Below are 23,562 nucleotides of genomic sequence, written 5' to 3'. Positions count from 1 at the left end.
AATTAACAGTAATACTACAGGGACATGCTTGCAGGGGAGGAGGCTGAGAAGTGTGAATCCATTTTGTTCAACATTGGAAACTTGTAAGTCTGACATTTGTTTTGTTTACATTTTACCTAGTCAATTCTTTTAATAAACAGTATTGAAGCTTCAGTTTGTGGATTTTTGGATTGGTATATTGAATAAATGCAGTTTGGGCACTTTGGGAAAGTCTGAAATGAAATGAGGTCTGCTTTTATGAGTCAAGCATATTCATAATGTGTTGATATATAAATACCACTTGAAACATCAAACACAGCTGGAACAGGTTTTTCTGTGGTCAAGTGGTATTCATATGACAATGTTTTCTGTTTGAGAGGTGCTTCATTGATGAGGGTAGCCACAAATCACCAGTTCATCTGTTAAAAAAGGAGTAGGCTAAACTAAGAAAAAAGGTTACAAAAGCTGTCACTGGGGAGTTGCCTTTTCAAAGGGTACACTTTTTTTATAGGGTATATATTGATACCTTAAAGGGACATATTAGTACCTAAAGTGCACTTATTAGTACCTTAAAAGAACAGAAGTGTACCTTTTGAAAAGATACTGCCCCAGTGACAGCTCAGCTTTTGTACCTTTTTAACTGAGTGTATTTATTGTTTTATTAATAATGACTAGTGTGCTTTCTAATCTGGTCTATACACTTCCTGCATAAACAGGTATTGAAGGAGTAGTTCACTTTAAAAAAAAAAAACTTTTGCTGATAATTTTCTCACCCGCATGTCATCCAAGATATCAATGTCATTCATTCTTCAGTCGAAAAGAAATTAAGGTTTTTGATGAAAACATTCCAGGATTCTTCTCCAATATAATGGACTTCAATGGGAACCAAACTTGAGGCGAATGGGCTACAACAGCAGAAGACCCCACCGGGTACCAATCATCTCCACTACAACTAGGAAAAAGAGGCTATAATTTGCAAGGGCTCACCACAATTGGACAATTGAAGACTTGAAAAATGTTGCCTGGTCTGATGAGTCGCGATTTCTGAGACATTCAGATGGTAGAGTCAGATTTTGGCGTAAACAGAATGAGAACATGGATCCATCATGCCTTGTTACCACTGTGCAGGCTGGTGGTGGTGGTGTAATGGTATGGGGATGTTTTCTTGGCACACTTTAGGCCCCTTAGTGCCAATTGGGCATTGTTTAAATGCCACGGCCTATCTGAGCATTGTTTCTGACCATGTCCATCCCTTTATGGCCACCATATCCATCTTCTGATGGCTACTTCCAGCAGGATAATGCACCATGTCGCAAAGCGCGAATCATTTCAAATTGGTTTCTTGAACATGACAAGAGATGGTCCTCACTGCGGAACATGAAATCCATGGGGAGGAGTCGGATCCAGATCCAACTCCTCCCACCTTACATACACCTAAACCTAACCAACTCCGCCCCCTGATCCCTAAACCCACCCCTAATCCCTAAACCCAACCCTAATCTTACCCATCTCCACCCCTTGGATCGTGATCCGACTCCTCCCCGTGGATCTCATGTTCTGCATTGAGGTGCTACTGCATGACAATGAGTTCACTGAACTAAAATGGCCCCCGCAGTCACCAGATCTCAACCCAATAGAGCATCTTTGGGATGTGGTGGAATGGGAGATTCATGCCCTGGATGTGCATCCCACAAATCGCCATCGACTGCAAGATGCTGTCCTATCAATATGGGCCAATGTTTCTAAAGACTGCTTTCAGCAACTTGTTGAATCAATGCCAATGGCAAAGGGGGGTCAAACACATGGTGTTCCTTGTAATCCTTTAGGTGAGTGAATAAATAACGCTAAAATTGACTTAATCTCTGACAAACTTAGTGAGTCACTGCTTCTGGACATCTGGACTAAAAACACCAGATAGACTTGCATTTCTTCCCAGTCACATAATCTGTCCATAGGCTATTGAATTATGATAACGCAAGCAACATGAGTCAAAACAATGTCACTCCTGACTCGTGCCCTTCTACATTCTTTAGTTTATTTGCTGTTATGTCAGTTGTTTATGACTCACTGTAGTGATCATCAGCATCTCATTTGCGTGTGTGTGTGTGTTAAAGTGCATTGATCCATGGTGGAGACTCGATAATTTATTCGATCAGCCTGCTCACCACACCCGCTCAGCGCTAGAACTACCCGTTCTGCTGAACTTTACTTTAGGTATCACTGACACTTTGAAGGGTCAAGCTGTGCTGTGTAGGAGAATTCCAGGTAACTTAACTGAGATCGGCAGAACATGAAGGAACCCGACGTACTTCTACTGTGCGTGTGCTAGTCGTTACCAAGCAACAAAAGATTGTTACCCAGGTACTGCTGTGAACTGAGTGGAGAATTGCAGAAAAAACACTTTAAACTTTATGTATTTCTGGTAGTGGTGGATGCTATAAGGGTCACATATAAGGGTCCTGTATAAGGCAGAAGGAATTATCTAGTTTATAAAGGTTCCAATACCATTAGTTTAGAATTTAACTCGCCTATTAATTTATTAATTTGTCAGTAAAGACATTCATTTTCTGTTGCCATAGGCAATAAAGTGACAATAACAAATTATAGACAGTAAGATATTGTCCTTTATAACATGTTCTTTCCTTCATTTTGTCTCTGTCTCAGATGTGTTTGTTTGTTTTTGCAGGAACACCCTGAACCAGAGGAACAGGCTAGTCCCATTGCAGTAGGCCTATCATTTTTTACATCACATGTTTTTTTGTTGTTGTTTTGTTTACCATCATTTAGAATCACGTAGCCTACTTGCCCTTCTTTTTTCACAACGTTTCTTTTGACGCTGCATGCTTGACAAGAATCTGTTACTCCTCAAAACTATGATAGACATGCATGAGCATATTTGCCTTTTAGACGATGCCTGATAATATAAGGGGAAGTAGGCTGTGAAGGTCTAGTGTCTTTGCTTTCAAATCTCAAAAACATTAAAAACTCGCATATAGGCTACATTTGGTTATACTACATACTGTACATACTTGATCTCGTTTCTAATCTCGCTCTCTGATCGTTTTATGGTCGTTTTGCGCCACCTAGTGAAATATCATGTAAAATACAAGCACTGCACAACACGAGCTCGGAGTATGCATCATATCCGAGTGACGTGTTTGATTGTATTGACAACAACGAACAGATTATTAATATTATAACCATTATATAGCTACTTAGAAGCATTATTAACCTTTCTCTTTTTAAAGGAATGCTTCTGGTTACTAAAAGGTTATGTCATTTGTGGAAGAAAAAAAAATTAAAAATAATTATGACATACAGTTATCAATTCGAACCCTTGGGCTAAATTATTTCAATCCTATCACAATAAATTTGGAATATTAATTTTTGTATCAAAAATATCAAAAATCCATCAAAAATAAATTCTGGTATTATTAATCAGTTTAAGTTGTTATATTAGGCTAAAACCATTACAATTGTAAAAATATTAAACCCTTTGCATTTCCTTCCATTACCAAGTTGAACTATTGAGCTCGCAAGGCCAATATGAGCATAAACATAGGCCTAATGAAATAGTGAAAACTTGAACCATATGGTCGCTCTCTTAAAGGGATACTTCACCCAAAAAATGAAAATTCTGTCATAATTACTCACCCTCATGTTCTTCCAACATCTTCGGAACACAAATTAAGATATTTTGTATTAAATCTAAGAGCTAGATCTCTCCTCCATAGGCTTCTAAGGGATTGAAACTTGCCGGCCCAGAAAAGTTATTAAAGAAATCGTCAAAATAGTCCAAGTGACTACAGTGGCTCAATTTAAGTTTATCAAGTGATGAGAATAGCCTACTTTTTGTGTGGAAAATAAATAAATAATGACTTTATTCAACTATTAATTAAATGGAGATGAATGGCCATGCAATTCTGATGAAATCCAAATTAAAAATTATTGACAGCAGATTCATGTTTTACGATGTTCCGTATGTCCAAGTGAAACGGCTCCTCGAGCAAGGAGGAGGACTTGATTTGGTTTGTCCATGAGGATTTGATTTGATCATTGGCGTTTGCTATTGATGTGATGTCATGTGAGTGACAGATTTCCCCAATCTCGCGCCAGTAAACATGTCATCAGAGTTGAAGAGATGCACTGCAAAAGGGAAAACTTATTTTGATTATAGATTACAAGGCCACATGAAAAAAAAAGGATAAGAATAGTCTTACATGGTGACTTTAAATACTTAAAGTAGACCTATTTATGAGGGATTTGTCTCAGAAAATTATTCAGCTCCCCTGTGCTTATTTAAATTATATGACAAATGTTATATCCTTGTGTGACTCAATACCCTGAGGCTGAATGCTTACCTGGAAAGCTGCACAGTTTTCTTAACAAAGAAGCGAGTTACAGCACTCGTTTTCTTCAGACTCACGTGCTGTGGGAAATCCGTCAAGCATCATAAACAGGAGAGAAATTAGATTTAAAGTAGACTTATTTTTAATAACACCAATCACAGTGTTTAGAATGTGTTGTGTCTGTGAGGTAAACGTTGACATAAAATTAAAAAATGTCAGTATGCAATTTCCTCCAGATGTGTGAAGACAGCTGCAACATCCCTTTACATCCCTGTGATCTATATTCAGTGGCATTCTCTCCAGAGAGATCAAACACAGCAGCTCTCAGCAGAAGCTTACTCTTTGAGTTCTGGCTGCAAATGAAGTTAACTTTAATTGAGTTAGATGATCCTGCTGCTGAAAAATCCTGGATTAGAGATTATCTCACAGAGGATGTTCCAGAGGGAATTGACCCAGTTAACAATACAGGCGCACTCTGTGCCTTGCTTGGAAGCAGATGGCAGTGTGTCGAAAACTCAACTGTATCAACCATCAACTTGTAACACTGCTGTCCTCAAATAAAGTTCACACAAGATTGCTAGAAATCAGTTCAGAGTCAAATATACTGACACTTGCTGGCTGAGTGGTGCTTGTGTTTACTGCTATACCTGTGAAACCTATAAATGTACACCATCGTTCAAAATTGTGTTGTGTTGTAACCGTTTTACCGTGCTGTATCGTGAATAAGTAGGCAATTATTCATGAGATAATTACAAGACTATTTTAATATCATTTTTATTTTATATTATATTCATATTTTTATAATGCATCGTATATAGGCTTGAATTCAACTGTTACCAAGGCTTTTAAACGTTAATATAATCATAAATGCAGCTAAATATAATTGAATATATACACTGAGTTACATTTGTTGCTTTTCCCCCAGTCCCAGATCAGATAAACTGGCTGCTGTTACTCACTTTATTCTGTTTCCTCCTGTCCACTCACTGAACCATGTTATCTGAAACATCAGCAGTTTTTAGTAAATAGAGAAACCGTGCTTTGAACATACCGATTTAAAGGTGCAATTATAGACTATTTCTGGAAGGACCTTTGTATGGTACAGGCACATTGACTCTCTGGATGTTTTATTTTTAATGTAAATGTCTGATCTGTTTCTATATGCATAAAGAAATTTGAGAAACTTGTTTTATTATCTGAGACACATGATCCCTGTCTCCAGCAGAGAGGTTTTCTGTTCTTTGTGTGTCATTCTGAACTGAAGCAGGGCCTCAATAATGACACAGTGAGGAATCTGAACCCCACATCTGCTGAAAGCGCAGCCAAAAGACTGGAGCATTGTGGGAACCATTATGAAGAATAGGTAAAATGACTGCATGTTTTGTAAGATATTTCGTTTTTTTTCCCTCCCTGCCGGAATTATGACAAAAAAACTGCTAAAATTATATTAAATTACATTTTGTATGGGTTTGTTTTTGTTCCTGATGAAAGCCCTCTGGAGAGAGGTGATGGGATGAAGGGTGGATAACAGGAAGAAAAAGACAGAGTGAACAGCTGCATGTTCTTGGAGTTTTCTTCCCATGTGGATGTACAAATGCCTAGGATGACAAACGCACAGCTGTTGAGGTGGTTAAACTCAGTTCTCATCCTGAATATATGAATGTGAGTGCAGCCGCAGTCACGCATATGTAAACTTATAAACACATAAATAACTATGTTAACACATAGGCTCTGGTTGTGTTTTCGGTTCAGTGCACATTCCTCTTCAGAAACAGCCCCGCTCCACATCCTCAGCTACAGACAGGAAACAAATGCCACCGAGCTAAAAGCCGTCTCTGACTATTCCACTGAGATAGGAGCTAAAACAGGAACATAAGAACATTTTGAGTTAACCACACTGACATTGCTTAACAGATTTTAATGCTTTTCCCTGTAGATCCCCTGCTGCCTGGTAATTACATAAGGATCTAGAGAGAAAAAAGTCACTAAAAGTAAGTGTGATATACTATACTAACACTTCTATATTCATCCATATCAACGCATTCTCACCCCAAGGCGTCACCTTTGACCATGCTTCAATATTTGACGGTTTAGGCGCCCTTTAAGCCTAGTTCACACTACATGATTTTAAAATGTCGGGCTGAACTGTGCGGTTCACACTACATGACTTGCTCTCAGTGAAATCATGAGTGTTCAAGTTGTTTAGCTGTTCACACCACACAACACAACGTGATTGATCCACAACAGGAGGTAACTCACTACACGAGTTAACAACGCACTACATAGAGATACAACCACGATCGGATGATAAGAGCATATCATTTGTGACTCAATGAGAGCTGTTTCAGTACTATAATACGGTCTAAATCCTGAAAATAATCAAACAAATAGCAGTAACGAGTTGACAACAACACGATTCTATCTGGTCTAGAAACCATGTTTTGTAACGAAAAACCACGCAATAAAACGAACCAGAAATGACGCGAAACTGCAGAGAAGAACACAACACGCGAATATGGACGTCAGACAGAAACTAGTGCTGCACACTGTTTGCTCGACGATATGCTCTGAGAAAAAAAAATGCAAAAAAGAAAAAGTAAGATTTACCTGGTGTCCTCGACCCATGCGTTGCTATGATTGGCTGTACTCATGACATCACTGAGATTGAGTCGCGCGACTGCTCGAGATATCTAGCATGCTAGATATTTTTCTGAGCTCGGTGACCTGTCTGCGAGCTGTCTTTGATGCGTTGTTGGCTCTTTCACACTAACTGATTGGCGAGCGTTAATCGTCCGCAATCGCCCGCGATTTGCACGCGATAACACCCTGACTTGTCGGCGACTCAACGATTTGCAAATCGGGCTTAAATCGGGCTTAAAATCACGTAGTGTGAACTAGGCTTTAGCGTCACTTACATGACGCGATCCTACGGTGGGGGTAGGGTACACGCGATCCTAGGGCGTCATCTAACTGACGCTAGAGGGCGCCTAAAGCGTCAGATATTGAAGCATGTCCAAATGCTTCCCAAGGCGGGCAAGTACTCCTCGCTGCAGACTGTAGCGCGGTGACGTCAGGTATCTACAATACGTCACGTACGGACGTCACGTATGTGTTACCGCGCATGCGCCATATTGCGGTGACAACGCATGCGCGTTACGTGGTTACGTCACGTGTTTTGACGTCCCTGTCATATCATATATACGTTAAATGTATTAAAAACTCTAAAGTAATAATGAAAGCAGAAAAAAGAAGTACAGCACACATCCATAGTTTTAACTATGCCTGATTTAAGGTAAACTTATTTGACATTTCAGAGTGAATATTGTGTAATATCTGTGTAGTATTTTATTTAAAGTTTATTTTCACATTCTGTTGCACTTCACTTTGAAAATGACAAAATTATTGTAAACACTGGCACCTTATTTCTTATTTTAATCATTATTTATTTTTGATAGTTATAATGGTTTATTTTTGTGCATTATATAGGCTATCATAAAACATTAAACCAACTACTACATACAGTACATTGTCAATCTCTGTATCCAATTTTATGCATGCCAACTCAAAAAACTAAACTCATACCAGTGATAACTTTTATTTCAAAACAAATATAATTGTGTAAAAGAACAATGTACAAATACAGATAATCTCATACTTCTATACAGACAGACACACACAAGAGACAGACACTTTCACACACACGCACGCACGCACACACACACACACACACACACACACACACACACACACACACACTATTCAGCTTGAATTTCCCCTCCATCAATGAAAAAAAAAAACAATCAACTAAGCAATAGCCCTCAATCTCCTTCTCGGAATAAAATGCACACAGGACTCCTCTTCTGCCATCACACAGACCGAGCTGGGCAGTCCTCGTATATCACAGTGCAAGCACAGAACCAACGAGTAGCGCACCCTTCGGAACTTTTGCTTGTATTGTCTGGAAAATGCACTAAAACACCTAATTTAGATAAAATACAGAACAAACAATATTGAATCATTTCGAAGAAAGACATGACATACAGAGTCATACAAGGATTATATATATATATATATATATATATATGTATATATGTATGTGTGTGTGTGTGTGTGTGTGTGTGTGTGTACAGTCATGGTCAGAATTGATATAATATGTTCAAAACTGGCTGTAAAAAATGAAATGAAATTAGGACATTATGAAATAAATGTTTTTCTCCAAAACCTTTTGGCCACAATTATTGGCACCCCCAGAATATTTTACGGGTAAAATATCTCTGAAGTATATTCCCATTAATATTCATTCCTTTTCATATTCATTACTTTATTTAGGACACCAGGGTGACTAGGAACATGACAGTGTCCAGCCATGACTTCTTGATTCACAGGAGTTTAAATATGAAGAAGCACAAAGGCCAAATCCCCTTCATCATCCACAACAATGAGTAAAACCAAAGAATATAGTTCTGATGTGCAGCAAAAGATTGTTGAGCTTCACAAAATAGAAAGTCGATGTAAGAAAATAGCTAAAGAGCTGAAAATGCCCATTTTGACCATCAAGGCAATAATTAAGAAGTTATTATTATAAGAAGTTATAATCAACTAAAGATGTTAGGAATCTGCCAGGAAGAGGATGTGTGTCTATATTATCTTAATGGACGGTGAGGGTGAAAGTTTGAGTGGCCAAACTTTTCAAGGATCACAGATGGAGAATTGCAGAGATTAGTTGAGTCTTGGGGTCAGAAAGCAAAAAGTAAAAAATAAATAAATAAATAAATAAATAAAAACTTACATCACCACATGTTGTTTGGGAGGGTTTCAAGAAAAATCCTCCTCACTCATCCAAGAACAAACTTAGCAAACTTAGTTAGTTAAACAAACTCAGATACATGGCATCGTGGATTCTATCAAATATCAACAGATAAAAAATCAAAACCTGACGGCTTCTGCTAGAAATCGTATAATGGGACGTGGTTGGATCTTCCATCAGGACAACAATCCAAAACATACATCAAAATTAACACAAAAATTAGTTACTGAGCACAAAATGAAGCTTCTGCCATGACCGTCCCAGTATCCTGACCTGATGAGTGGAGTGAACAGAAGAGATGAAGCACAAACATGGATCTGGAGAGAGTCTGTATGGAGGTATGGTCTCTGATCTTAGGTCAGGTGTTCTCCAAACTCATCAGGCATTATAGGAGAAGACTCTGGTATATTGGCAAAAGGAGATTGCAAAAAGCATTTAATAAACAGGTGCCAATAACTGTGGCCAAAGTGTTTTGGAGAAAAACATTTATTTCATAATGTGATTTACCCCCACTTTCAATTCTTTTACGTCAATGAAAGGTATGTATATCTATATAAGTTTGAAATATGTCTTCAAATAGAGCAGAAAGACGCAAATTAATGAAGTAATGAAGTTGATTGTTACATCCATTGCAAAAGAAATGTTGTTATATCAACATTAATATCAGATTATACTGTAAAAGTTACATTCATGAATGTAGGTATATGTTATTTTAGTCAACTATAACCTTAGTTGTTTTTATCATTTAGACAGCATAACTTTTTTAAAAATTAGTTTATGTTGTTCATAAATAAAGAAAAGTCTCTTTACAGACAAAGCCAATAACTTTGTTATTGGCTTTGTCTGTAAAGAGACTTTATTTATTATACAAAGTTATTGGCTTTGTATGTGAGACTTTTCTTTATTTATGAACAACATAAATAATTAAAAAAAAGTTATGCTGTCTAAATGATAAAAACAACTAAGGTTATAGTTGACTAAAATAACGTATAGTATTCACTACATTCATGAATGTAACTTTTACAGAACGATCTGATATTAAGGAACATTTCTTTTGCAATGGATGTAGCAATCAACTACATTATCAATTTACGTCTTTCTGCTTTATTTGAAGACATATTTCAAGACTTAATTTGTTTAATGGCGAACTAAGACATATCACTTTAAGACAATTCAAAGCCATTAACTCAAAAGAACAATTGTTAAAGCATAAATAATGCATATTGACTTACTGGCATCGAATCCATCGCCTGAAGTGATTGTTATGAACTGCGTGCGCGTGCGCAAATGCCTGTTATTTGCGCGTGCGCACATGCTTGGTAACACAAACGTGACGTACAGACGTGACGTACATACGTGACGTGAATACGCGACGTCACCGCGCTACAGTCTGCAGCGAGGGGTATCTCAAGGCGGGAGTGAGAATGGGCTGAGGGGTAGGATTATACGCGATCCTAGGGCGTCATCTATCTGACGCTAAAGGGCGCCTAAAGCGTCAGATATTGAAGCATGGTCGAAATACTTCCCAAGGCGTCAATTAGGTGACGCCTTGGGGGTGAGAATGGGCTGTCCATATATATATACCTTGCTACTTGTGCTAGGATAATTTTGACTATAGTCACATGGCACTTGCACTATTGTTGTTCTAATGTTGATTTTATTCACTTCTATTGCTCTCCTCATTTGTAAGTCAATTTGGATAAAAGCAGCTGCTAAATGATTAAATGTAAATATTAATGTATATAAAATGTATAAACTGTAACACTTTATAATAATGTTCTATTAATTAAAAGTTGGGTACTCGCTTTTTTGTTCAAAATTTAAATAATGAGACAATGCATCATCAATCCTTCTTCCCAAATGTATATGTCTGAGCTGAACTGTTTTCACGAGATGCGTACATTTGTTACTTTATTAACCATTAATAAACATACAACAGTTTATTTTTCTCATTATATATATATATTAACAAATACAACGTTTGGTTTTAATCCTATATTAGTATGTTGAAAATAAATTTGACTAAGGTTACTGTAAGCAATGCTCTATAATGATTTTCATTGTTAGTTCATGTTAACAAACTAATGTTAACAAATGGAACCTTATTTTAAAGTGTTACCATAGAAGACTTATATTTTGTCCTCTAATTTCGTCTTTATTTTTCCTAGCTTTTTCATTCATTGAACTTCCTAGATGACTTTTATACATTCTATAATTTTCTCAAGACATTTGTTAATTATGCTTTACAAGGCAACACTTAAGGAAGGGTCTGCGAGCTATGGAATTAGCTTCAGTCTTAGACCCACATTTCTCCATACTCCATTTACACCAATTATTTCCTTTTTCATCCTTATTAACTCTGATGCTGAATTAATTCTGTAGAAAATCCTGTATAATTTGAAAATATGAGCGTGCGTGCTGATGTGGCTGGACAGTGTTTATAGATTAAAGATTGAAATGTGCTCCATAATGTCCTCTACCACAAAGAGTGTTCAGTATTTCTGCAATACACTCGTTATTTAATCAACATGTATTGCAATTAATTTAATTAAATGAAATCAGGCAGATCTATAAACAACAAATGATGCAAATGCAATTGGAAAGCAAAATCTCTGTTAGATTTGCTGATAATTGTAAATGCAAACAGCACATTGTTGTAGGCTACGTTAAGTGTGTGTTGTTTCTAATAGGCTACGTATATGCGGCAGTTTTACAGTTAAGCAATGTTTCTTTAAATGCATAGTGCCTAAAATAGTCAGCGATCTTAGTTGCTGGAAATAGCGCACGTGGATGTTCTCCATGGGAGTTTCACCCGTTCCACATTAGAGCAGCCCTTTACTATTCCTGTCTTTTGTTCATTTGTCATTCAGCAAACTTTCTAAGCAAGTCCAAGCTTATTCTTTATTTATTCATCTATATAAACCTATTAGTTACAGAAAAATAGTTTTGCTCATTTTTTGTACTTGCTGTAAATTTTAGCAATATTATATACTTTTTCCCCCAATACACTACATGCATGATATTTATAAAATGTTAATCTGAAATATTGAATAATATCCACTGTAAATAGACTATAAGCAGGATAGATGTTTACACACCATTGACATGTATTTAATATGCAACCGGTTTCTGTATTATGCAATGGTCGTAGAAACATGTACAGAAAATACTGTGCAAAACAATTCAAGTAACATAGACATTGTAATGTGAAGTATTAACACCTTTTCTATACATGACTGATAATATCTAACCAGTATCCAACCAAACACATAAGAAAGTTTCCACTTTTAATTAAGCATTAAGCATAAATTTCTTTCACTTTGCTTCAGGGATAGCCTTATGAAATCAGGAGACAGAATTTATCATAGTAAATAACTTGAAAATGAGCGGAAATGTAATTAATATAGTATTCTGTTCTAAGTTCAAATTGCCCAAAGTACACAAAATACTTAACAGCAGTATTTTACTGTATTTTTGTTGAGTCTGTCCTGAAGCAACTTTCAAACTTACTTTTAAACTGTATGTGAGACAGCTTGGATGGGCCCTCACCGGTCTAAGTACTAAAGCGGAAGGACAGGGAGGTGAAACAGAGGGAGGAAACACTAAAAACAGATGCTCCCGAGACTCTAACCCGTCTCCTCTCATCAGTGCATTGAACGATCAGTGCACTTACTCCAGTGCTGCTGTAGGCACCGCACCATCATTTGAAGCCTATATCCTTGAATGAGTGACATCCCTAAATGGATTCAAATTACACTTTAACCTCCATCTCACCCCTGCCTCTGTGTTCATGCACTTCATTCATTTACTGTTCCTGCTTTTATACAAGTGAGCAGCACAGCTTTGACTCGATCTGCCAGTCATAGCATTATATTTAATTTATTATACAAGTTATTTACAGACGTAACACTATTCAGAACATGTATTTTTTGTGTAACTTTACCAAAATACAGTAACCTTTTTATTATACTGTACAACAGTTAGGTTTAGTCTCTAATCTGATTGGTCGAGCATTCCAGGAGTACATGCAGCATGGCTATGCTTTCTATGTAGTGTGTCTTTTTCTTTGTATCACTCGCTTGTCTGTTTGTTCCAGAAGTCTCTGCTTTAAAGGTTCTATATAGAACCTTAAAAGGTTCTAAAGCGCTACATTTTTGGAACTCCTAAAATGGAATACATGTGAATGATCTCAAAATTCAAGATATTAGGTGGTTAAAAAATGTAATTGATCAATATCAGACGAAGAGTGCCATTTCAGTTTTTATCCTCCAAAAATCAGCATGATTAAAATGTGATATTAAGTTACTACAACAGTTTAATAAACAATAATTTAATAATGTATATGAATGTATGATGAATAATAGCCTTTAAATAACCTTTGTGGCAAAAGTGTTCTTTCTTGTCATTATTGAACCTTTTTTTTAGCATAAAATGTCCTTTGGAGTTGAGTAAAGAACCCTATGCTACATATATAGGACCCTTTTTTCTAAGAGTGAGGTTTTTTTAGTGACAGTCAGAGTCTCAATAGGTTGGTGGTGTGAAAAAAAACCCTCCAATGTTTCCAACTGCTTACACAAAAATAAACCAAAAGATGAATAAATGTGTGCAAGTGTACCCATTAATCCTGTAGCTTAAAGTTAACGTGTCAAAAAAGTGGAAAGCCCATTTTGGTGAACAAAAAGCCAGTGTTTGAGCAGACATCAATGCATCATCCATGGGAACTTTTGGCTGTTGGTGCTTGTCTCAGCCAAGCATAACATTTCCACAGCTGCTGTGGCAGCTCAGGATCCAGCTATCATTCTTTCCCCTGTTGAGTTGAGGGAGGCCGTGTTCAGCCACTGGCACACTACAGACCTGCGTTTCACAGGATGGAAGAGGCCAACTTATTAACCCACTTTAGTCCAAGTGTTACATCACTTATTGATGAATCCACCCATGTAATTTAACTAAGCAAAGCTTTCTGTAATGCTGCCAATAAGAGGAAGAAATCCACTGGACTCTTCCCCTCACCCTTTTTATTTGTTTGTAAAAGAGAGAGGTTTCATTCACTCATGTCGTCGTCCAAGTCATACGTTCCAATGAAGCATCCAACATTCCACATGATTTGGTTAATTAAGTGTATAATGGTATTTAAAGTGCATTTGTTCCTTTTGGAATCTTTAGTGTGAACCATAGACTGTAAAAAATATGGACAAAGCGTCTGTGAAGTCACCCATAGACTTTCTGAAGAACAGTTTTGAGGCTGTTTATGGGTGACGCCATATTAGAAAATCTTGAGAAATACAAAATACAAATGTTCAGAAAAGATTCAGAGGTGGTATGATGTGTTGTGTCAGATCATGGCCGAGACCTTAAATTCCACTCTGTGCAGCCCGTTATCAGCTGTCAATCAAAGTTAACCGGCCTCATACGTTTTTTTTATCTAAATACGATCTAAACTAATGAATTAGAAAAAAAATCACCCCCCTCACAGTTGTCAGGCACTCGGAACCTATCGAAAAATACAATAAAAGTCCATGGGACCAGCCTGTAAAAGCATGAATTTATGCTGTGAAAACGGACATTTTAACATGGGATCTATGGATATTTGCTCCCTTTTGGGACCTCCCTCTAGCGGATTTTAGATGTATTGCAGTTTTCCGCACTTCCGGGTAGGCTTCATTTTTCAGATTAGAATGTCGCCGCTTGGTGTGAACACATGAATTGTACTATTTATACCACAAATTGGCATTGTATAATGCATAGGTACGCCATTTTGGGGTCTTATGCAAAATATGGCAACAAACAAATGTCATTAACACAAAATTCTCAGATTTGCATTAAAAACAAAACAAAACATAATAAAATTGTCAAACTTTACAAGCTCATTCCAGTTCCAAGTAAAAGGTGAGAACATTCAGAGTATATATATATATATATATATATATATATATATATATATATATATATATATATATATATATATTGTTAGGCCGATTGTTTTGTACATTTGACTTATTGTCATCGGAAGCTTATAGACAATATAATATTTTCTGTTCACATAAACTAAAATGATCTTATACCTTACACAATAACCACTAAACTATGATTGATGTCCTTGGTAACAGTTTTCCTACTTCTTAAATTTCTAAATCAATATTTTAGCACAACTGTAGATTTTAATTACACCTTAAAATCAGCTTATAATATGCAAAGAAAGTCTAGGTTCCATCTGGGCCTCAATAAGAGTAACGTAAACACTCTAATAGGAAAGACCTCTGTGTTAGACACCTCTTATTATGTACTGTAATAATATTGTATTGAATTGTATTGTAAAGATGTAATATTATGGCAATAAACACTCACCCATCTCCTATTTCTCTACAGCACACAGCATGCCACCACTGTATACCGTTCTAAATCCATCTACAGAAAAGAAATGACGATAACAACGTTTGAAATGGCTTGAGTTTTCCCTGTGGCGAGTTCAAAATGTCACCACAGTCACGCAAACAGTAGAAAGTGTGTGTTTACACCCAGTTAACGGCTGTCGTTGCCTGTATGTCTTTGCATTTGTTTGGAGGGTGCTAGCTCAATGTTATCATGGTTAATGCTGACACCTGCTCTAAGAACAACACAAGCAGGAAAAGTGTGTGTGTGATTTGTGCAGTGGCAGTGTTATGTGAGATGCAGATAGATTGTGCCTCATTCTTTGATAAGGTTCAGTTTTATCTCTGTCTGCCCCATGGATTTCAATAACATCAGAGACGACTCTTTGTGCCCCACTTCCTCAATTTAGATCCTATCACCTTCACTGTAGACGAATATAAACTAGCCTTCCCACTGCGCCATATCTTTATCTCCCCTTTATATGCTTCCTCATTATGTCCTCCAAAATTTCTGTGATTACTAAGAAACCTTTCTTTTAGCATCTTAAGAAAGACAATGAAAGCGTTTTGCCACTGTCTAACAGTAGAAGTCCAGTATTTCAGGTATACTCAGGTATTTCCTCAACAGCTTTGAGGTGTTTTTACAATTGAAGATAATCAATGTTCTGTTTTGAGATAATATGATACAACAGAAGCTGATGATGAAGAAACTGTACTCTAAAAAAGGCTGGGTTGTTTTAACCCAATTTTGGGTAAAATATGGACAAACCCAGCCATTGGGTTACATTTTAAATGATCTTCTTAACCCAATGGCTGGGTTTGTCCATATTCTACCCAAAATTGGGTTAACAACCCAGCATTTGTTTAGAGTGTAATGGTCCAATCCCACAGAGAAGATTGCTATATGACATAAAAAGTATATAGGAGTTTATGATGTTTTGCATTTGGTATTTCAAATATCTACACTCTAAAAAATGCTGGGTTGTTTTAACCCAATTTTGGGTCAAATACAGACAAACCCAAATGTTTATACATTTAACCCAGCTGTGTTTGTCCAGATTTGACCCAAAATTGGGTTAAAACAAAGCCAACATTTTTTAGAGTGTATGGGGACACACATCCTTGCACATTTTTACCATCTTTAAATCTGTACTTGCAGATTTTCCCTTAAAATCAGTGCAGAAAAAGTGTGTGTGTGGCCGTTTCATACTGTGAGCTGCGGCTCTTGGTTTTCACCACCCTCAGGACAGCAGTGAGCACTTATGTAATGGTGACAAATACACAGCACACACATGTGCACACACAAAAAACATGCCCATGTAGATCCACTATGCCACATCCTGCACAAACACACAGATCCAGGATGCTGTGGTGCACACCATTGACAGTAACAGAGCATTGTGCGTACAGCTTTGGCACCCAAACAATGCCGGATTCAGCTGCTTAACACTGCACTCATTCCTCGTCTACAACTCAAAGTACTGAAACAAAGTGTAAACGGAGCCTTGGTGTCTGAAATTCTCTCACTGCTGATCTGAGGCTCCACTTGTTTCTCTTTGGTTGTCTGCAGTGGCATAATCAAGTAGTTCACCATACCATGAAAAGGGCCAGATACTCTCAACTATACGCACAAAGCTCCTCTGTAAGCAAAGACACTTTTGTGGTGCTACTCAGTGGGTCAGTTGGGGCTTGGGTGAGGGTAACAGACTGGTTCTTTGAATTGAGAGAGTGCTTAATTTAGCCACACAATGGCTTTGCTTCACAATGAGCGACTCTGAACTAGTCTGCTTTGACTAAAACTGCTCACTGTCAAGTTGCTCTGCAGTGCCCGAGAGAAGCAAACCCTACTGGGAAAACATCCATTTAAATAAAAGTATAATCCTGTTTTGTGGTCATGTACAATCACAGGAATTACAAGAATGCAGACTATTGGAAAGAGTTTTCCAGAGGAGCTGAAGTAATTAAAGTCCGGCTCAGACTCTAGTGTTATTCTGCACTCATTATGTTTGGGTTTTCTTTGAAGTCGCTTCATAGAGTAATTATGATCCTGCTCGGATATTGTACGGTATGCTGACCAGTACCCTTGGTGCTTGCACTCTTCTCACGTATATTAATTTAGCTTTATTCTCCATAATTAAATCTTTGACTGTGTCTCTTGTGCCTCAATCTGCAAAGCATTACTGAGATTTTCCATCTGGAAAATCTGTTATAAATTATCAATTAGAACAAGCATGATTCTGTTTATTCCTGCTACGAAAGTCATGATGGTGTTTTTTTTGTTCTGGTTCATTATTTGAGCATTTGTGAAATGGCCATAAAATATGGTAGGCGTTATAAAATGTGGCAATGCTTTTCATCCACAGGAACCCTAAGGGGTTTCTGTAAGCTCTCTCCAACAAAATGACTAAAGATCCTGTCTTTATCAATCAGATCTGATTGCAATCATCATTGCATGCCATTGATTATGCTGGCCACTTTGTTTACATCTCTGTTTTTTTGGTTTCTGCTCTTTCATTTAAGGGTGGAGAGATGTTTCTTAGAAAATGACTGGCTTAAAAAGTGATAAACAAATTTAGTGTTCAAGCCAAAAATCCAAAAGAAGTGTGTTTTTAATTGTTATCCACATCATCATCCATCCATGTATCATGAGCAACTGACAAGTAAAAGATACATTATATTTTACATGAACATGATAACATCCTAGCATGTGAGAAACACATAAACACTGGACCAAATGTTGTATTATAATAGCCAATCGGTCTAGAATTTGATCAAGATATGGAAAATGATTTGTCCTTTAAAATGTAATTTGCCATTCTATCAATGCTAGTTTTTAGTATTCTGTTCTAGTAAAATTAATTTCTTTGACCGATTACAAGTTACATCACATCGGCAAAATCTGTCCATATTTATGCATCAAACTCTGAACCTGAAAGACTTTGAAAAGTTAAAATGAAGCCAAGAAACAAGGTAAACAGCTCATTATCTCTTACTCTCCTTCTTTCTCTCTATCCATCTTTGTCTTCAATATTGTAATGATTGAGAAATTGGCTGGAGAAATGAGATGCCCCCTGCTGTCGTCGGTTTCTATTTGAAACGGGTCCACAATTTACATTTTTTTTTTCTTTTTTCTTTCTAAGACTAAAGATGAATTGCAGAAGAGTTTCTCAAAGTTTCTGTGATGGAAAATTAGACTATTAATGGCTCTCACAATATGTTAGGAGAAATGTTTAATGTGTGAAATAACTGACTTTGTTGCATTTTTAGCAAGCAAGTCTTAAATAATAAAAGGACAACACAACAATTAACAGCTTCAAACAAGCCGAGGGGAAAATAGACTGTTATTGGCCTAGTTTTGTCTTTGTATATACTCTACACTGTTATGGGGAAGCTTGTGGACAAAGAGAGGTCGTACAGTATAAAGAGTGTACATGTGAGAATGTTTATGCTGCAGTGCGCTCCGCTGATTTAACAGGTTTTGAATTATGCAAATGTATCCCTGCAGGCTTGCTAGTTTGTTCTGAAACTGAATGTCTAATTGAGCCCCATGACATTTTAGTTTAATGAACTCATATGATCTAAGAGCCTTTATATTTGTTTATGGCCATCATGGCTCAAAACCAGGACTGCAGTTGCATTTTATTAAACTGCAAATGGTAAATAACTTTTCATATTTGAGTCAGAGTCAATCATGATATATTGTGCATTACTTAAATGTGGCTGCTTTTAAATAAATGCATATGAGAATCCATAGAAGCATGAAAACATTGAAACACACGAGGGGCTGTCATAAATGTTCATTGGACTCATCTGTTCTCATGTTCCCATTTACAGTGCATCATTACACCTCTTAAAGGGTTAGTTCACCCAAAAATGAAAATTAAGTCATTAATTACTCACCCCCATGCTGTACCAACCCCGTAAGACCTTCGTTCGTCTTCGGAACACAAATGAAGATATTTTTAATTAAATTTGAGAGCTGTATAACTACCACATTGGCTCCTAAGGGACTGCCTCTTGACGGCCCAAAAAGTCAATGACGAAAATGTTTAAATATCCCAAGTGACTACCGTGGCTCAATTATATGTTTATCAAGCGACGCGAATACTTTTTGTGCGAAAAAACAAACAAAAATAACGAGTTTATTCGACTATTTCTTTTCTTCCTTGTAGGCCAGAACGAGACTTCCTTAGATTTCCACGACGCATGCGCGAGAATTGCGATCTGAAGTAGTGTAACCTGGTGTAAGCAGATCGCAATTCTCGCGTATGCGTCGTGGAAATCTAAGGAAGTCTCGTTCTGGCCTACAAGGAAGAAAAGAAATAGTCGAATAAACTCGTTATTTTTGTTTGTTTTTTCGCACAAAAAGTATTCGCGTCACTTGATAAACATATAGTTGAGTCACGGTAGTCACTTGGGATATTTAAACATTTTCTTCATTGACTTTCTGGCCGTCAAGAGGCAGTCCCTTAGGAGCCAATGTGGTAGTTATACAGCTCTCAAATTTAATCAAAAATATCTTCATTTGTGTTCCGAAGACGAACGAAGGTCTTACGGGGTTGGTACAGCATGGGGGTGAGTAATTAATGACTTAATTTTCATTTTTGGGTGAACTAACCCTTTAACAATATGATCAGATGGAATTAGGGACAACAAAGAAAACATCTATAGTGACTGAAAAATTTGAGTCTTGTAAACTCAGATAATAAAGTGTTGGTAGTCTAAATGAATATGAACTTGATTTATATATTTTCTAGAACCTTTGAATACTTTTGTGGAATTTGTGTGCACTGATGTTCAATTTATGATCTTTGTAAAACAAAGTTGATCTACAGTAACAGTGTTGTTGCTGAAATAAATTTTTAAGTTCATATACAGATACTTATTCACATGCCATTGATGCCTCTTTCAATTTTGGTTTTGTTTATGATTACTGCATAAGTCAAGGTTTCTTTAGAAATGTTACTGGCCTTGAAGTCAGGTTATAAACAATGAATGATGACACATTTGTTGTCCTGCTGAGAACCCCGGTGAGCCCCCTACAGCCTTTCATTTACTACTGTATATATACTGTATATTTACAACATATTTAGACATTATATTTAAAGTCTATTCGCGATAAACAGAATAGTTGAGATGTGCGTGCTGCACAAGTCTTTATTTGATGATGTTCGGTCAGATATAGCCTAACATTTTGTTGACAGATCAGACAATTAATGTAGAGTTATAATAATCAATGTTTTGCCCTGAGCAGAGTGACAAGAACCTTGAACCTTGATGTGATAAAACAAATACCACTCCTTTGCTCTTTGTGTCTCACCCTCTGTGCTTATTTAGTCCTATACCTCAAACAATAATGAATCATATTTCAAAGACCTTTCCTGGCCAGGGGACTTAGAATAGACTGTTTCAGAAATGACTATGGAAAATGATTGTAGACTTTGTAGTCCAGTAAATATTTTTCAGGGTGGATATGTTTTTGAAAATCAAGACACAAGCACAATTCTTGATTATAAAAAAAAGAAAGATATTAAACAGTTCATGAGTTCCTTTGCCCATAATCTTTAAGCTATAAGGTTAAGTTTATTTGGCTTGCTGAGTGTCCACAGTGAAGGGGCTCGAAGAAGCAACTTCAACTCAAGCTTAGATATATACCCCCCAGTGGGACTAGTAATGCTTGGATTATGAAGATGTCCTGAATTATATTGGTGGAGTTGTTGGGGAGGTGGAGGGATGCCAAAACAGCTGATGCTGATGTGAGGGGCTGCTAATCCAGCAGTTAATTGAAAGATTAGATGGGTTTACACTTATTATTGCGGTGCATTCTGTCACATACTATATCCTATGTTGTCATGGTGGAACACTGTAATAAAATTATTGTTGGTTTAACTTTAAAAGTTGGGGTGTCCCCTCTTTCAAGATGGCGGCTCTGTGACTTCTAGTGTATAAGTCTATGGAAAATATCAAACAATTGATTTGGTTAACAGATATTGTAACTGGTTGGACATAGCTATTGTACTTAGGCTAAAACTTGCTTTATGTGAACTTAATTTGACCTTGCCAAAATATTAGTTATTTAGAGATACAAAAAAGAGGGGCCTGTCCCTCTACATGTTCAGTTCATCATGATGACACATTTTTTATATAGCCTCAACACATTTTAGCGTCAGTATTAAATGTAGCCTATCTATTCAGCACTCAGCAGTGCCTGTTTACGGCTGGTTCTCCATTCACCATAAATTACAAGCCAGTTCAAATTGCTTCGTGAACTTGAACGTGTCGTCCGTCTCGAGCCCCCCGCACTTGGCCACTCTCCCATAGCCTCAGCTTGTGTCGCTCCAGATCAGCGGTCGGGACCGAATGTGAGGCTCACTCTCGCGCTTCTGCCAGCGGCGGGTCAGTGCGGACTCGGAGCGAGGGGGGCAGGGACAGGGAAAGGGAGCAGCGGGATTCAATGCAGTTTGCAGCAGTCACTTCCAGCGGGATGGACGCTGAGATATGCAGTGTCTCCGTGTATTAACTGTTAACAGCTACGGGACTTTGTCCTACTTTTGAGAAGAGAAACGGCGGCTCAGATCTGCGTGAACTTCACCAGCTTTAGTTTGGAGGCATTGATAACAGCAATACGCTGTTTCTTCAGAAGCTTCTTTATGGACGGTACTGCTCAAGGGCTCTTCACGTAGTCAACGGTGAGTGACTTGAATCTGTTTTAAAAAGTTTGAGCTCACAGCGTTACAGATGCGTTCTGTCTTGAGGCTACGTTTTGTTTTAACATGCATTGCTTATAACTAATTAACCATACTATGTGTATCTCACTGTAGGATAGTAGCCTAGGCTACTTTTAGTTACTACTGACGACCGTGTTTTTAACTTAACAATTCACTAGATAGGCAAGTATACAAGTAGCCTACTTATTCAGTAGTCGGCAGGCAGGCTAACGTAACTTACTGATTCTTTAACATTAAGTGACATTGCCTAACTATTCACTATCCACTAGTAGCCTAGCATAGCCTTCTTTAAGATTTACTAATTAAGGCTACTTTTTTGTTTTGCGACAAGTGACACTTGCATTATTGTTTTTGTTTGTTTGTTTGTTTTTTTGTAAAAAAAAAAAACGGTATTGAAATTCTATTCTAATCTGTTGTTTAGATATCACCTATTAATTTAAACTAACGTTACTATTTTGTAGCTTGTTCTTATTGCAGATTTAACAACATACTAGCCTTCTTATTTATGAGATACACAGTTTTTAATAATACTTTAGTAGTAACAACTGATGCTAAGAGCATATAAAGCATCTCACTAAAAATGAAGTAAGATTAAAATTTAAAATTCATTATTGACCTTTTCAGTTCTCTTCAAAGTGTAAAATGTTACATTACAGCAGCGTTTGTAGATTTACCCTCATACTGATTTCTAGAATATAAAGTTATTCTCAGTTCATCTTCATTTTTTTTGCTTAAGCATGTTGTTTTTGCTGTTTGTTTGGCTGTGAGAGTGAGTACTTTATCATACAAAGGTCGTAATTATGTTAAATTCAGACAGACACCAATTTATCCCTGCAAAAGTAATTATGGCATCCCAGTGTGTTTTTTAATTACAGCATATGGAGCGTCCCTCCTGGAGACACATTGTCTGAATAGCCCTGAGTTTTGTATTTAACACGATCCCTGTAGTTTATTAGGTTCAGATCTCACCTTTGACTATAGTGTTATATAGGCAACTGTATGATAATTGTACCTTGTTAATTACCCTTAATGTTATCCGAGAATGAATTCAGTGTGTGTTTTTCACAAAACAGTTTGCTTTCAAAGGTTTTAAGGGTCCTTATCTGTAACATTTTCCAATTATTCTCAATAAGATTCTTTTTGATTGTCAGTCATATTCTAGTAAGTATTGTGACATTCACCAACTTTCTAAATTACTTCTGTATGTTAGTTAGTTAGTAGGAGCTTCTCACAGCCAGCTGTTGCTGTTTAAAACAGCCTTTGTTTTATGTGCAGCACTGTATGACAAGAGTAATGGGACATGTTGTGTTAATTGTAAAGCAATTTTTTTA

At 37.0% G+C, this 23,562-nt stretch overlaps 1 protein-coding gene across 1 annotated transcript in view; it reads left to right on the top strand.

Annotated features, from left to right (window-relative positions):
- Positions 1-21,863: 21,863 nt before the first annotated feature.
- Positions 21,864-23,562, top strand: part of lzts2a (leucine zipper, putative tumor suppressor 2a) — a 55,213-nt gene continuing 53,514 nt past the window's right edge. Inside the window, exon 1 of the mRNA XM_039671958.2 lies at positions 21,864-22,192. The gene's annotated coding sequence lies outside the window, so the exon portion shown is untranslated. The remainder of the gene's footprint in view (positions 22,193-23,562) is intronic.

This window comes from Pimephales promelas, chromosome 11 (assembly GCF_988280905.1).
Source record: "Pimephales promelas chromosome 11, fPimPro1.hap1.1, whole genome shotgun sequence".
NCBI classification, from domain to species: Eukaryota; Metazoa; Chordata; class Actinopteri; order Cypriniformes; family Leuciscidae; genus Pimephales; species Pimephales promelas.
This window is presented reverse-complemented; position numbering and strand designations above follow the sequence as displayed.